We start from the raw sequence: 14,403 nt of genomic DNA on the forward strand, positions 1-14,403 counted from the left end.
TTAACTTGTAATTTGCTGAAGTCACTTTTCTGTGCTGTTACATTTGCCAGGGAAGCACTCAGCTCTCAGGCTCTGAGACAGATCATTATAGTTCAAATTAAGCATTGAAGTGGAGATATGTTACAGTGATTATAACTCACACCTTTTCTGTTCAACTCAAGATAGCCTAACCTGAATTCGGCATTAGTATTAATAATTTTGAAGGTTTAATTTCAGAATTAATTTAGATGTTAATTTTACCTGCCGATTTTTCAAGCAAAAATTATCATTTTACTACTTACTAAAAGGCTGTAAGGTGTTCTCCTGACAATTGTCTTCTTTCAAATTAATTTTCATATTTTTAAAAGATGCCTCAATAAATATACTCCTGCATTTACTGTGTGATGTCAGGCAAGCCAATTTCCATCTCTGTTACCCCTCCACTTTTTCCAATCAGATTAGCTTGGGCATTATAGCATTGACCTGATCTCTGTTAGAATATTAACAATACACTTCATAAATGCAATGAGACTTAGTATATTAGTATCTGCAAAGTTCTGAGAAACAGGCCCAGCTCCTAACAGTTTTCTGATGAGAAAGCAGGGTCTCAGGCCTTGGTGAGTGCTAGAGTCATGTTTAGCAGACAGGAGGCTCCGAATCTCTCCACTCTCAGCATCAACAAAAAACATAAAGAATTTTAAATGTCCTCTACAGTTATGTTGCTTCTTTGGGAGCAAAATCCAAGTCCAAACAATGATAAGTGCAGTTCTAAATGATTCAGGGCTTAGACCTAAAATTTTTCTTTGAAACCCATTTGTAAATAAAACTAATGAGGATTATACCTTCCAAAGAATGCCCGTGACAATTTCTGGATGAAGAAACATCATTTATATTGTCAAACCAAACTCTGTTTAGGTCAGCTATAAAAATTTTCTTCCTTAGTATTTTACTTGATGTAAAACATGCTTTCTCACATTACCTAAGCTATTCAATATTAAAATCAAAGCATGATAATGTTTTGGCTCCAAAAATTTAATATTTCTCTCTTCCTTTCAACCTTTTGTTGCAATGAAAAACTGTTATTTGCCATTATAAGGATTTTCAATCTCTGGCAAAATGATGAACAGAGCACATGCTCTATTTACCCAGTCTGCTCTACTTTCTGTCTCTCTGTCTCTCTCTCTCTCTCTCTGTCTGTCTGTGTGTGTGTGTGTGTGTGTGTGTCTGTCTGTCTGTCTGTCTGTCTGTCTGTCTCAGGCTGTGTCTCTCTTGCACACACACACACATGCACACAAGTATGTTAATGCCTCTAGAATCACAACAGATTTGTCTGAGAAATATGTTAGTCTGCTTCAACTAGAAAAGAAAACATAAAACATAATCTTGACTGTTGCTTCATTCTTTTTATAAGACCAATAATTCAGTTGTCTAATATCTACAACTGCTGTCTTTACAATACTCTCTGTTCCATACTGACATTTTTATACTATTTTTCTGTAAGTGCCATGTATTTCAAACAGTGTTGTGGGGAAGAGTTATTGCCAAGGACTCACTACATTCCTTATGAAACTGGGGAATGTGGAGAGATGCAGAAATGGTATTGAGACCATGTGTTCAATGCTTCAGGCTTTGGACCTAATCATGAGCTTTGAGATATTAAAATGTTCAGTGTATTCCATGGAAAGGGAAGGTAAAAGAATTCCTTGATGATGTTTTTCTAACAGTTTTTCTTAGAATTATAGTTATCCCAAATCAAGCAGTTCTCTTGTGTGTTCTACATTACTGGAAATGACAGTCTACAGTTTAAAAAGAGCCTATGTAATTTATGTTTTCAGAACGAAGGCTGTGAACAGTAGTGTTAAGCACGGCCTCTCAACTCTGCATCTGAAGCCTGGGACTAATTTTAACCATTTTGGGGGAGAATCAGAGAATGATGCAACTGTGGTATACTCAACCACTTGAACTAACTCGGAAATCTCCCACTCAGTGTTCCTGGCTCAGTATGTGAAGACAAATGCCCGAGACCTCTAATAAATTACTGTGTGTAAAAGCTACACGTACACAATAGAAAATACTGTAAGTATTAATCAAATGATCACACTATAATACCAATAAATAATGTATACTATAATTAACTCTATTATAAACAATTCCTGAATAGGCATGAGGACAAGGGTTATTAGCATACAAGGAACACCCTGATCCTTTCTCATCCTCCTTCTTCTGGCAAAAGGAAACCACTTTTGCTTGTAGGTCAGATTCAAAGCCTCTGCCAGTTTCCCATGTCACAGGCCTGTTTTCTTTTACCCTGATCATCTAGCTTAGAGTGTGCTGCTGACTGCTTCTGTGATTTGAATCCCATACCTTAAAATTGTCAGGATTCAATAATTAAAGGGGAAGAAAAGCTTAGGGTTTGGTATTAAAAAACTTTTACTGACATAAATATATGGTTTCAGAAATACATTTAGCAACACTTCCAAGAACAACAACAGAAAAAAAGTAGTTCTGAGAATCTCTTAAAGGCTGGCCCATTATAACTTTGAAAAAGGAAGTTTCCTCACCACAAACCAAATACATTGCTCTAAATGTACACAGTCTCATAAATTACACAAATGTTCTCTGCTGGGTGCCCCTAGCCACCACACCTCAGACAGAAAAAGAAAGAATGAGGCAGAAGTAGAGAATGAAACAAGGAAGAAAGAGAAAAAGAAAAAAGAGAAAAAGGAAGAAAGAGAGGAGTTGGGGAGATGAGGAGAGAGGGAAGAGAAGGAATGGAGAATGAAGAGACGGGCTAGGTTATCTGCTACATTTTAACAGCTCACACTTCCCCAGCCACTCTTCTCAGAGCTAATAAGCAAGGCTGCTTGTCTTACCCTGGGCTACATCCTGGAGCTGATGCCTACAACAGGCTGCTATACTATCATAGGAGAGCACAGCTTGCACCAGTGCCAACAGGCCTCAGGGGACAACCCTCCTTGTAAACCTACAGAAACCAACCCTTGGCTCCCACCAGCTTGCAGGGACCTCAGAAAGGCTTTTTGCTGTTTGTCCCCTCAAAGGTAACGGTTTTCAAGCCAGGGCCAAAGAACAAAAAGCTAAGGCCCCAAGTGACCACTTTCCCTTTTGTTTGGCCTGTTAGCCTTTTGCAAATGCAGAGTTCTAGCTACTGAGCAAGATGGCAGCCCAGGCTAGGAGGGGAGGGTTTCTGCTCTGCTAACATGGATGGATGACTGAGCTTTTGAGCCTACAACTAAAGGAAAAGAAAGAGAAGCAAAGTCTCCTCTTGATGGGAAATTCTACTCTTGATAAAGGTGCCACTGGGAGCCAATGTGGGGAGGAAGAGATGTGGCACCTCCACCTCATACCACAGTCAAAACCAAATCAGTCACAGGGCCAAATATTCTCAAGGGAAAAGTGAAACTAGCATAGTAGAAAGTGTTGGCGTTTGTCAGTGCTAAGGCCTTCCCAATCAAAGCACAGGGCTTGCTGAGACCTGGTTCTTCCCCAAGCCCACATGCTGGTGCTGTATAGACAACAGCATTCATTGGCTTTATGAGGACTTTTGAATCACCAGACTGTAACTTTGAGCAGCGTACAGGGAATGACATCCGAGGGTACAAGGGCAGTGTCTTTCTAAACCCCAGGAAGACATTAGTAACCTAGCAGGAGCACCCAGGTCAGCCCTTAGAATTACTTAAGAAGATTAAAGTAACTGCCTTGTGACCATGAACAACCCAAGCTTATTGACAGTTCTCTGGCCAGACATCACATAGCAGTTTAGAGAAAATGATTCATTTTAAGAGTTCCCCCAAAATAATAACCCCCCACAAACTGTCTTGACACAACTACACAGAAGCGATGAGGTAAACCTGAAGTAAAAGGTCTGAGGCTAAAGTTCCCCTATCCTGGCTTTTCAATGTCTCTGGAACATTCTACGATTGTCAGCTTTTATCTTTGACAGGGCAAAACGGTACTTTGTGACTTTTGCTATTCTATTATTTCCTGACTTAAAATTAAAGTGTATTTTATGGAGAGCCAAGAAAAATTCCTGACACATATCACTCATTATATGAAGAAACTGTAGATTAGTGCAGAAGTTCCTGCCCTGCTATAGCAATAGGGAAGCCACTCTCCACCTGTTCTCAGAGTCTGATCAAGAAAGAAAGTATTCATGCTGCTGTATGCTCTCCGTGAGGAGCAACCAGGAAGAGAAAAGAGCCAGGTGTCTGTCCTGGAAGCAGATGAAAGTTCCCCAGTCCAATAGAACATCTCAGAAGAGCTTAGGAGGTCTGCATGTCTGCAGAAGTGTCAGCTTGTCCGAAGGACAGACAATATTCAAGAGCTGGACCTCGTCTTAGCTACGGAAGGGACCCGCATGTTATCCCATGAGAGAGAGGAGAAGATGTACTAGGATTTGTATGTGAAGTTGTTAACCAGGAAATTCATATTTTAAAAAATCGAAGCAAGTTATTAAGCATAAAATGAAAACCACCATATAAAAGTGGATCTTTTTAATGAGCTGTCTTGTAAAAGTAATTACACACAGGCGTCTAGCATCTGGCACTACACTGCGCTCTGCTAGCACCACTTACATGGAAGTGAGGCTTCACAGCACACACTGCGCATGCAGACTGCGAGAAGGAGGAGTGTATGTGAGAAAGGATATACTAGCACACTATCCTGGCACACCAAAATAGTAAGTGTTAGTGCCCAGTGTCTCACTTAGCACTCTCAACACACCCAAGGTTAACAGCCATAAAACTACTCACCAAAAAGAAAACTGTTGTGTTCTAGAACCTATGTCTCAATATAAATAAATCAGTTCTTAACCTCCCTCCTCCACCCCACCGCCACTCACCATGTGTATCTGCCTCAATCTCTCTGCCCCCAAGAGCTGTCTCTCCACCTCTCCATACAGAACTCATGTGCATAACAGTACGCATACGATTGATATATACTTACATATTATATATGTAAATGACAAAACAAAATGCATGTTGAGTGGTAGAATTACTTATTTTTATAGTTTCATTTTCCATATTTTCTGCAAGCAATATGAGGTGCTCCATGAATAATTAGCTATTTCTCCAAGGTCTGTGTAAGACTTAAATCATGGAATTGGAAGCTTGGCATACTGTATCATTTATCATCCTTATGAACACTGTCTTTTTTGGTAATAATGATTATTAGAAACAGCAATTCTTTTCAGGGTTGCGAGTCATACAGCTAGATACAGAGTGCACATAGAGTATTCCCAACACTTCTAGTTCTGTGAGTCAAAAGGAGAAGAAATTTGTCACTGGGAAAGACCCATAGAATGCCTTAGAACGCACACTACAGCTTACTCTCCACTTCAGGAGACAAATGTCTAATCTGTGAATGGTCAAGAACCCCACATCTTTCTTTGCAGACAGGCCTCAGTATGACATGCGCACCACTCATATAATAAACGGGATAGGCCAGGAAACCTTTTATCCATGGGCCCTCTATGAAATAAACCTTGATTTTTTTTAACATGGTAAAGAATATCAGAGTTCATAGTTTCTATTTTCCACTTCAAGAAAACAGTGATTGGGCAGCTGAGCACAGCCAAGTTCACCTCCAGTGTGTCCAATGGGAGGAACAAAGTGTTCCAGAGCTGCTGAACTTGGTACAGGCATTTGGAAACCAGGGCAGCTATGTCCTGGAAAGCTTGGGGGAGAGCTTGCTTGTGACAAGAAACACCTTTCAGGAGGACTCTGTTCACTTTTCCATCATGGAGTCTTTGCTACTGGAGAAGCTTGGTGAACACGAGCCCATGAAAGTACAGAAACTAAGCACAGAGGTTAAACTTTTGCTGACAAGAAGCTGCATGTTCATTTGCAAACAACCCTTTCCTGGGCACAGAGTTCTGCTGGTCAGTGATGAAAGCAGTCTTGCCTTCCAAGGAGATAGAAGAGCTGGATGACTTTACATAAGAAGTTAAAACCTGGGAGGTTGAAGAGAGGGCTCAGCAATTAAAGGTTCAAGCTGAGATTACAGAGGACCTAAATTTGGTTTCTAGCACCCACAATGGCAGGCTCACAATCTTCTGTAACCCATTTCAAGAGGATCTAACATCATTTTCTCACTTATACATACATACATACATACATACATACATACATACATACATATACACACAAATGGACACATGCATGCATCTACACTTTCTAAATTAAATATTGTTTTTCTAAATTATTAAATCTTGAGCTGAGGAAATGGCTCAGTGGGTAAAGAGCTACTGCACAAGCTGAGGTTTGAACCCCAGCATTTGATATAAGCAGTGCCACATGCCTATAACCCCAGGGCTGGGAGAAGAGAGACAGGTAGCTCCATGGAGCTCACTGACCAGTCATCATCAAGTTCCACAAGAGATCCTCATCAAAAACAGAGGAGAGTGAGGAAGGAAGAAACTTTCCATTGACCTCTGGCCTCCACACTCATGTACACAGCCAGGTATTCTGCACTATGCATATCCTGAGAAAAAAGATAACTATAACACATGCAGGAAAAACAAAACTAGCTGCAGCAACAACAAAGCCAGTGGCTGAATTGCTGGCTTTGCACCACTCTGCTCACTGCAATTGGCCCAAAAGGCTATTTTCTGGCAAGAGCCTCCTATACCAGGCATCTTTTTGTCTATTTGTATGCAATTAACAAACAGCAGGCAACCAGGCAACTAGGCAACCACTGAGCTATATCTCTGCCCTTGTTTTTTTTTTAGCTTTTTATATTGAGCTGAGGATTTTACTGTATTATCCAGGCTGGCCTTGAACGCACTCTGTGGCCCAAGAAGAAGTCCATTTATAGTCCCTGTCTTCTAACTGCCTATAATTACAGTTCTGTACCGTAATGCTCAGTCCTTTTACTTTAAATGTCCATTAAATAAGTAGAGGTTTTCTCGTGTGAGGAATGGAGGAAAGGGAGGTGTGTATGCATGTACAGAAGCCAGAGGTCATTATCCACCTTGTTTTATGAACAGAGACAAGATCTCTCATTGGCCTGGATTTCACTAAGTAGGATAGGCTTGTTGCCTAGAAAACTCCAGAGATCTGTTTTTCTCTGTATCCCAAGAACTGAGATTACAATGGGCACTGTGACATCTAGATTCCTTACCTGCATCCTGGATTATAAGATAGCCTGTGCTGTTCTGTCTTGCACCATCAATCACACCTTGATGGCCAAGGTCTAAGCAAGTTCTTGGGCTTTTCTAGGCCTTTCTTAACAAAAGTAGGAAGAGAAACGTAGCCAGAAAACATCTGAATTCATCGTGGTACACGTGGTACAGAACAGTTCTGCTGTTCGTCTTAGAGAAGAAGCAGTGGTTTTTGAAACTGATACTTAGTGCCAGTAAAAATTTAAGTAGGAGCCATGTGACAGTGAAAGTAATTATTCTCCTTGTGGAGGAGGATGTAGCTTGGTGGTAGCACTTGCCTAGCGAGGTAAGGCTCTGAGTGTGATCACTGGCACTGAAAACAAAGAAACAACAACAAAAATACAAAACAACAATAAACACTCAAAGGAGTAATTTTTCCAAAACAACAACAACAAAGTATCAGAAAACACCATCACTTTTCCATTCCTACTTTTCCATTCTGAGAGCGAAGCAAGTGGAGCTCCTTGGTGCCCAACTAAAGAGCATTAGAGATACTTGCTTTGAGGCTGGGAAGCAAATAATCAGCTGAAGGAAAAAAGGAGACACTTTTTCCTGTCTAACAATTGCAATATGGAGAAATGCTGCATATTTAGTAGAGATGTTGAATGGAAAATGAAGAAAACAACCAGTAATACATGTTTCTCCATGAACAATATCAATGCTAACATTGCTTCTTAAATGTCCATACACAGCGCTACTGACAAGAAAGATAACATGGGCTTATATCATTACTCAAGAAAGAATTCCATATCAGGCTGCCCATATTTCAGTGCAGAAGTATTACATTATTTGTCAAGGAGAACACATTACTCTTATGGAAACAGAGAAGTTGACCTTGGAAAACAGTTGGTGAAACTGTTCCCTCTTGATTCCCCTTACACTCGGTGTGGAAGAGCGCGCATTTACTGCTACTCTGGGGCATTGTTTAACCAAGAAGTTTTGATCTTTTGGCCAGAAGCGAATAGAGAAGACAGATCTCACATCAGTGTTGGGAAGGCTAGATTGTTGTCTCGACCCATTGTACCACATCCTAAAGCACCTTTTAAGAATGGGCTAGATGCCTATTCTTTAAGAAGATTGAGTCCTGGGTCGATGCATCCTGATACCTTCTTATTTCCCTTGGTCTACCACAGTTCTGTTTCTTTTCCATAAACAGACAAGTTTTAAAAACACATTTATTCCTTGACAGAATTCTAAATCTGTGTAGTTTTTGCCAAGTCTATCGGCATATTACCTTGAAAAGGTTCTCTTAGGTGGCATGACCACTCTTTCTATAATAATCGGCAACCCAGTGTTTCATTCTAAAGTCTAAGCAAAATTGTGTTTCTCCGTATCCATCAATGGGTTTCCCGTGGCAGACTCCATAAAACTACTTATCCTAACTTTTCCCCTGTTCTTCTCTCTCCCAAGTCCATTATTGTTCTTGATACCAGCACTTTGTGTGATGAGAATAACATAGAAATAACATGTTTTGGTGGACCAGTACCATATGCGAAGCAACCAACATGCTATGTAATCAGTCTCCTTGGCAACATCATCAATTAGAAAATTTCATTATTCCCTTGTCATCAGTAAGGAAACCAAGGATCCTTCCCCTGGCTTAATGATAAGCTATCAACTGCATCTTCCTTACCATTTCTCACATTTTATGTTATTAATGATAAAAAAATCTAAACACTCCAAATGAACCAAAGTTAGCTAGAGATCATCTCTCTAGTTGAGAGAAGGGAAAAAAAAACCCTAATTGAAAAATGCAACAGGATTTTTGTGCTGAGTATTCTTCTCCTTTTGACTCTACTTAAAAATCTTCCATAAAGCTGCATCTTTTTGGATTTACTGAGAAATGAGTCAGCAAAGATTACAGGAAATCACCAAGAGATTATACAGTAAGAATGATAAATTGACAACAATGCAAAAATAGAAGATGAAAACAGAAGCTCTGTTTTTTTTTTTTTTTTCAAAACTGCAAACCAAATCTGTGTTGGGGTGTGAATGTGTCTATTCGTGCATAAAATCGTGCTATGAAATGACTGGCTCAAGGTTTTCTCAATGGCTTGTCTCTCTAAATAATCAGAGAGCATCACTGTTGATAAACGCAACCAAAGCAATTGGTACTGACTGCTGTGGTAGAGGCATTTGATAAAAAAGAACTCATGAGCAGCAGTGCCCACAACCCGCTCATTTAGCCCCAGTAAATAGAGACCCACACTGCAGCTCTAAAAGGTTAAGTTCAGTAATGGTTTAGTAATTACCTGGCATTTCCTGTCTTTGATGGTCCCCCTTTCTGAAATTTCCTCTACCCCAACATTTAAATAAAAATTTAAAAATGTTTATGTGCAAAAATCCCCTCCCTTCCCCTGACTCAGAGTCCCTCACCCCTACTGAAACTCCACCTGGCCTTTGTTCTTCATTAGTTTCATAGTTAGAGGCCAAATTGCCTCGTAAAGGCTTCTCTTTGGATGAAGCCCTTCCCTTGTGTTCAGGCATCTCGAACTGCCTATTTTTTCATGCAAGTCTAAGTAATCAGAATTCAGCAGATCTGGAGTTCCCACTTTGAACATTGCTGAGGAAAAGGGAGGTGGAGTGAGAGTGAAAGCATTCCCTGTCTGGCAACCCTCTGCCTTTGCTTTGTGTGGAGACCCAAGAAAACCAGCTCAATGGCCAGGGAGCCGATAGGTAACCTTTGCTTCCTCTCTGGAGACTCTTACTTCTCATTTCGGAGTTCTTCTAAATTTTGCTTTAATATTTGCTCTCCGTTTCATTCATTCAAATTCTTTGAATGAATACTTTCCCTAAGAAAAGCAGTCTAGTAAGTGGCCCCAGGGCATCTCTAGTATGCCTTCAAGCCCAAGGGGGGAAAAACATGTCCCTATCCAATGGATCCCCTTGAACAGAGGAAAAGGTTTTGCTCAAAACCTAAACCTAAGTCAAGGAATAAGGTGTTAGCAATGACTTCAGTCTAACCTCCTGCTCTCTATCATATTTCTTTCTTTCTCCACTTCATGCTTCTGGTTCAGTCATTCACATTTCATCTATTTCTCCTCACTCCACCACAGTTCTTTTCTGGTCTTCCACTCATAGAAACATTCTCACCTAGTGTCTTGAGAAACCTGGGAGATTTCGGATAAGACACAAAGATATTTTTTCTTACAAGTTAAAGTTGAGAAGATGGACTGGAAACATGTCTCAATGACCCAGTGCTTTCATAGCATGGGTGAGGCTCTGGGGCCAATTTCCAACAGTTAACATAAGCTAAAGGCAAGAAGGCTCAGTGTCCAAGCTGACCATTAAAAAGCAGTACAATGAGAGGAAGTGGGAAGTGTCAAGGAAGGGTAAGAAGAGTGAAAAGAGAGAGGGACTCCACACTTCAGAGGTTAGAAACTCTTTCCTTCTTGGAGACCTAGAGAATTAATATGACCATGCCAAGGAGATGGTTTCTAGAGTAAATATTAAGACCAGATGTGGGATGGTTGCTTGAGAGAGAGAAAAAAAAAAGAACACTCAGGAAAGGATAATAATTAGGCCAGGTCATAAAAATGTGTCTGGGTACACACCTTCAACTCCAACACTTTTGGAGTCAGAGGCAGATAGATTTTTGTGAGTTTAGCTCCAGCTGGTCAACATATTGAGTTCTGGGACAGTGAGAGTTACATAGAGAGAAATATATCCAAAAAGAAAAAGATGATGAAGAAGAGGAGGAGAAAGAGGAAGAAGAAAGGAAGGGAAGAAGAAATGAAGAAGCAAAGTCTGATTGGTTGATATTAGTCTTCCTATGGCAGCCAGACACCCCAGAGCTCCCAGCTCTAAACCACCAACAAAGGAGTACACATGGAGGGACCCATGGCTCCAGCTGCATATGTAGCAGAGGGTGGCATTGTCAGTCATCAATAGCAGGAGAGGCCCTTGGTCCTGTGAAGACTCAATTCCCCAGTGTAGGGGAATGCCAGGGCGGGGAGGTGGGAGTGGGTAGATGGGAGGGAGGGCAAGCATCTTCAGAGAAGCAAGGGGAGGGGGTATGGGAGAGGGGGTTTCCGGATGGGAAACCGGGAAATGAGATAACATTTGAAATGGAAACACATAAAATATCCAATAAAAAAGGAAGCAAAATAATTTTATAATTAAGGTTTTAACAAGTCAATATGGAATGACTTCAGAGGATTCATGATAATAAGGGAATGGCTTCTACTTGAAGCTCTGTAGCTGGCTTTCTTGAATGATAGCCATTTGCTACTCCATCCAGACAGCTTATAGGGTTATTGTGGGCAGGTCATCTCCTCCATTTAAAAACTCAAGAATAGGTGGTGTTTTATCATTGCTAAGTGATTAAAACACCACAAAACTCCTCAGTATCTTACGTTTTACTACGGAAGTCATGGCTACATCCAGATATTCATATTTTCCCAACAATTGCAAGATTGATTTGCAAGGGAGAAGGGTATGAGGAAGAAGGATCATCTAGAAAGTCACAGGATCAAAGGAAAACAACCAGATCTTTTTGGTTTTGATTTTTTGTTTGTTTGTTTTTTCCTGGTAACATTAACTTTTCATAACAATTTGATGTACAGCCTTTAAAAGGACTTACAACCAAATACATCTTCAAAGTAAGAGTCTGAAAAACTTAAACAGGGAACTAGAAATACAGACTTATATTTATATCTACTGATTTTGAGTACAATTAAGCTTTACAGCTTCTTGAACAAGGCAGTTTTTTTTTTTATTAAGATGCACATTTTTAGCTGATATTAATTGTAAGTTTCTAACCCCTGAAAGCAGATCTGTCCCCCAGTGGAACAACCTAAAACCTTCAGAATCTATAAGGATCTTGAGTTAAACAAATAACAAAGCGCACAGACACAAAAGGATTGGCTTGTTAACTGATCCCATGAAGGTACATGCCAAGTTTAAATCACTGCAAACCAGCAGCCAATGACTGATTTTCTGCATGACTCTCTTATAGCTGGAAAAATTACAAAATCGTTTCACTGCAAAACATCAAACGCTGACCAGACACGTCTGTCTAAGGATGGATCACTTGATTAAGGATACATCATTTACCGACAGTATAGCTTTAGCCTTCTTCTCCACTCTGAAAGAACAATCCAATATTTTGTTTCTAAACGTCATCCCTATAAAGTAAGTAAGTGGAGATGTCCACAGGCATATTTAAGTACAGGAAACAGGCTTAAGTCTCTCTGCTATGAGGATGCATGCCAGGGCCTCACATTCCTGGAGGACAAATGTTGTGCAGAACGTATTAGAGAATAAAAGCCTTTGGAAATGATATAGGTTTCAAGTCCTTTGATTAATTCCACTGGGGTCATTCAAGAGCTTGGATGTGGGGGAGGTGAGGGCAAGGGAAGAAAGGAGGCAAATATCAGTGCTGTTGTAATTACTGTGTTCTCTATGGTAGGAAATGCTGAAAGTGAACGTTTCCTCCCTTACAAGGATAGAGACCTTTCTTGCTGCAAAGCTATTAGCATGTATAATGCACTTGTCTGGAAATCATGGCTTCTCTGTCATTCTTGGGAGACCTTTTGGGACCTGGGTTATTGTATAGTCCTGAATTATAACAAATGCATAATTTGTAGCCCTCCAGTTTTCCAGCTTATTTTAGAGAACTGGTTTAAGCAATTTCACCCTTATTTAATGGCTCAGTTTCCCTCAACAAATAGAAGTATTCATATTATCTTAATTATGTACAAAATTTTTGTAAACTTTCAACTGAAAAAAAATCGTAGTAAGGTACTTTATCTATGTAAGTATCTGTGAGGGGTTCACAATTGGAAACCAAATTCTAGAAATCAATTAATACTTCTTTCAGTACAAATAAAAAGTCCCTCAATAGTCAAAATATCCGTCAGCCTCCTGACCGGCTTACATGATCCTAAAGCACACAAAAGTCACAAGAAAATAAATGGCACTAATTTGTTCCTTCTGTACAAAGACATTTCCTCCCTGTTTCAGAGGCAGAAATTGCACCTTAGCAGAGTCTATGCTTTTTTCTATTTCAGCTCTTTCATCCCCAGAGTAGAATAAAACAAGAAATGTTACTTCACTTATTCGGTTGTATTTCAACCAATGTCAGTTTAACATATTTTAAATAGTCTGTATAATTTTTTTTTAAATGAAAGGGCTATTCTGATGTTAATTTGGATCAATCTTCCAAACATATGATTCTGGGTTTTTAAAAGGGACCCACTTGAGGGGGCTTTTTAAAGAGTGAAGAGAAAGGCACCCCAAGGCTGTCCAATTCACATTTAACCTACTTACATGAAAAAGGAGCTGCTCTGGTTAAGAATACGGTGCGCACGCTCAAGTTCCAGCTAAACAGGCCAGGGTATTAGCGAGGCAATGAGACAGCAAATGGCAGCTCCTTTCACACGAGTTGAAGAATATCGTGCTTATTCAAAATAGTTGGCACAAATTCTCTGTTTAATTAAATTACATTTACTAAAATAACATTTTCATAATTAAAAAGCATGCAAAAAATCATTTGTCCCCTGAAGTGCTAGCAAAAAAATAAAAAAATAAAAAAATCACAGTAGCTTAGAATTGAGCAAAGGAGTAAGATAATTGTTAAGAATAAATGTGACTAATCTGGGTTACAGTTGTGCATGAGTTCAGTGGTTTCCAGCGATTCAGAAGCCGTTAGTATCCTCTGTTGCTAAGTAAAGTTAATACAAATAGGCACCAAGTTTTGTTATTAGCACTTTTTTTTACAGGAAGTAACTGTCCAAGTTCCTACCTTGTATTTTAATGCTGGTATATTACAATCAGAGAATATTATCTTAGGTGAGATTAAAATAACTTGATCTGACCTCTTCCTTTTACAAGGGAGGAAACTGAGACCCAGAGAGTTTAAATATCTTTGTCGTAACTATGTAGCTAGTTAGAACCAGTCCTGACCTCCAAGAACTTCAACTTCATGACTCTGGAAGCATGGAAACAGTCATGGCTCACAGAAGCCAGAAAAAAATCAACAAAAGCATGCACCATCTATGTGAATTATGGCAGAAATGAAATTTCATTTTAAGTTCAGGTTCCTGCCACTTCCTGAAAGCTCACATATGTGCCCAAGTTCATGTTCCAACAAGAACAAAGACTATCCAATAAATCAGGTTAAGTCTCATACATGGATAAAGCCAGTAAGAGAATAACATGTCCAAGATTTCCTAATGACAGTCTGAACGAGAGCAAAACTTTCCATGAATGAAACAAATCAAATGGCAAACGTTGAATTCTGCCAG

At 39.7% G+C, this 14,403-nt stretch overlaps 1 protein-coding gene across 4 annotated transcripts in view; it reads right to left on the reverse strand.

The window, feature by feature from the left end:
- Positions 1-14,403, reverse strand: part of Tox (thymocyte selection-associated high mobility group box) — a 305,205-nt gene that overhangs the window by 245,389 nt on the left and 45,413 nt on the right. The gene's annotated exons all lie outside the window — the stretch shown is intronic.

This window comes from Mus musculus, chromosome 4, assembly GCF_000001635.26.
Source record: "Mus musculus strain C57BL/6J chromosome 4, GRCm38.p6 C57BL/6J".
NCBI lineage: Eukaryota > Metazoa > Chordata > Mammalia > Rodentia > Muridae > Mus > Mus musculus.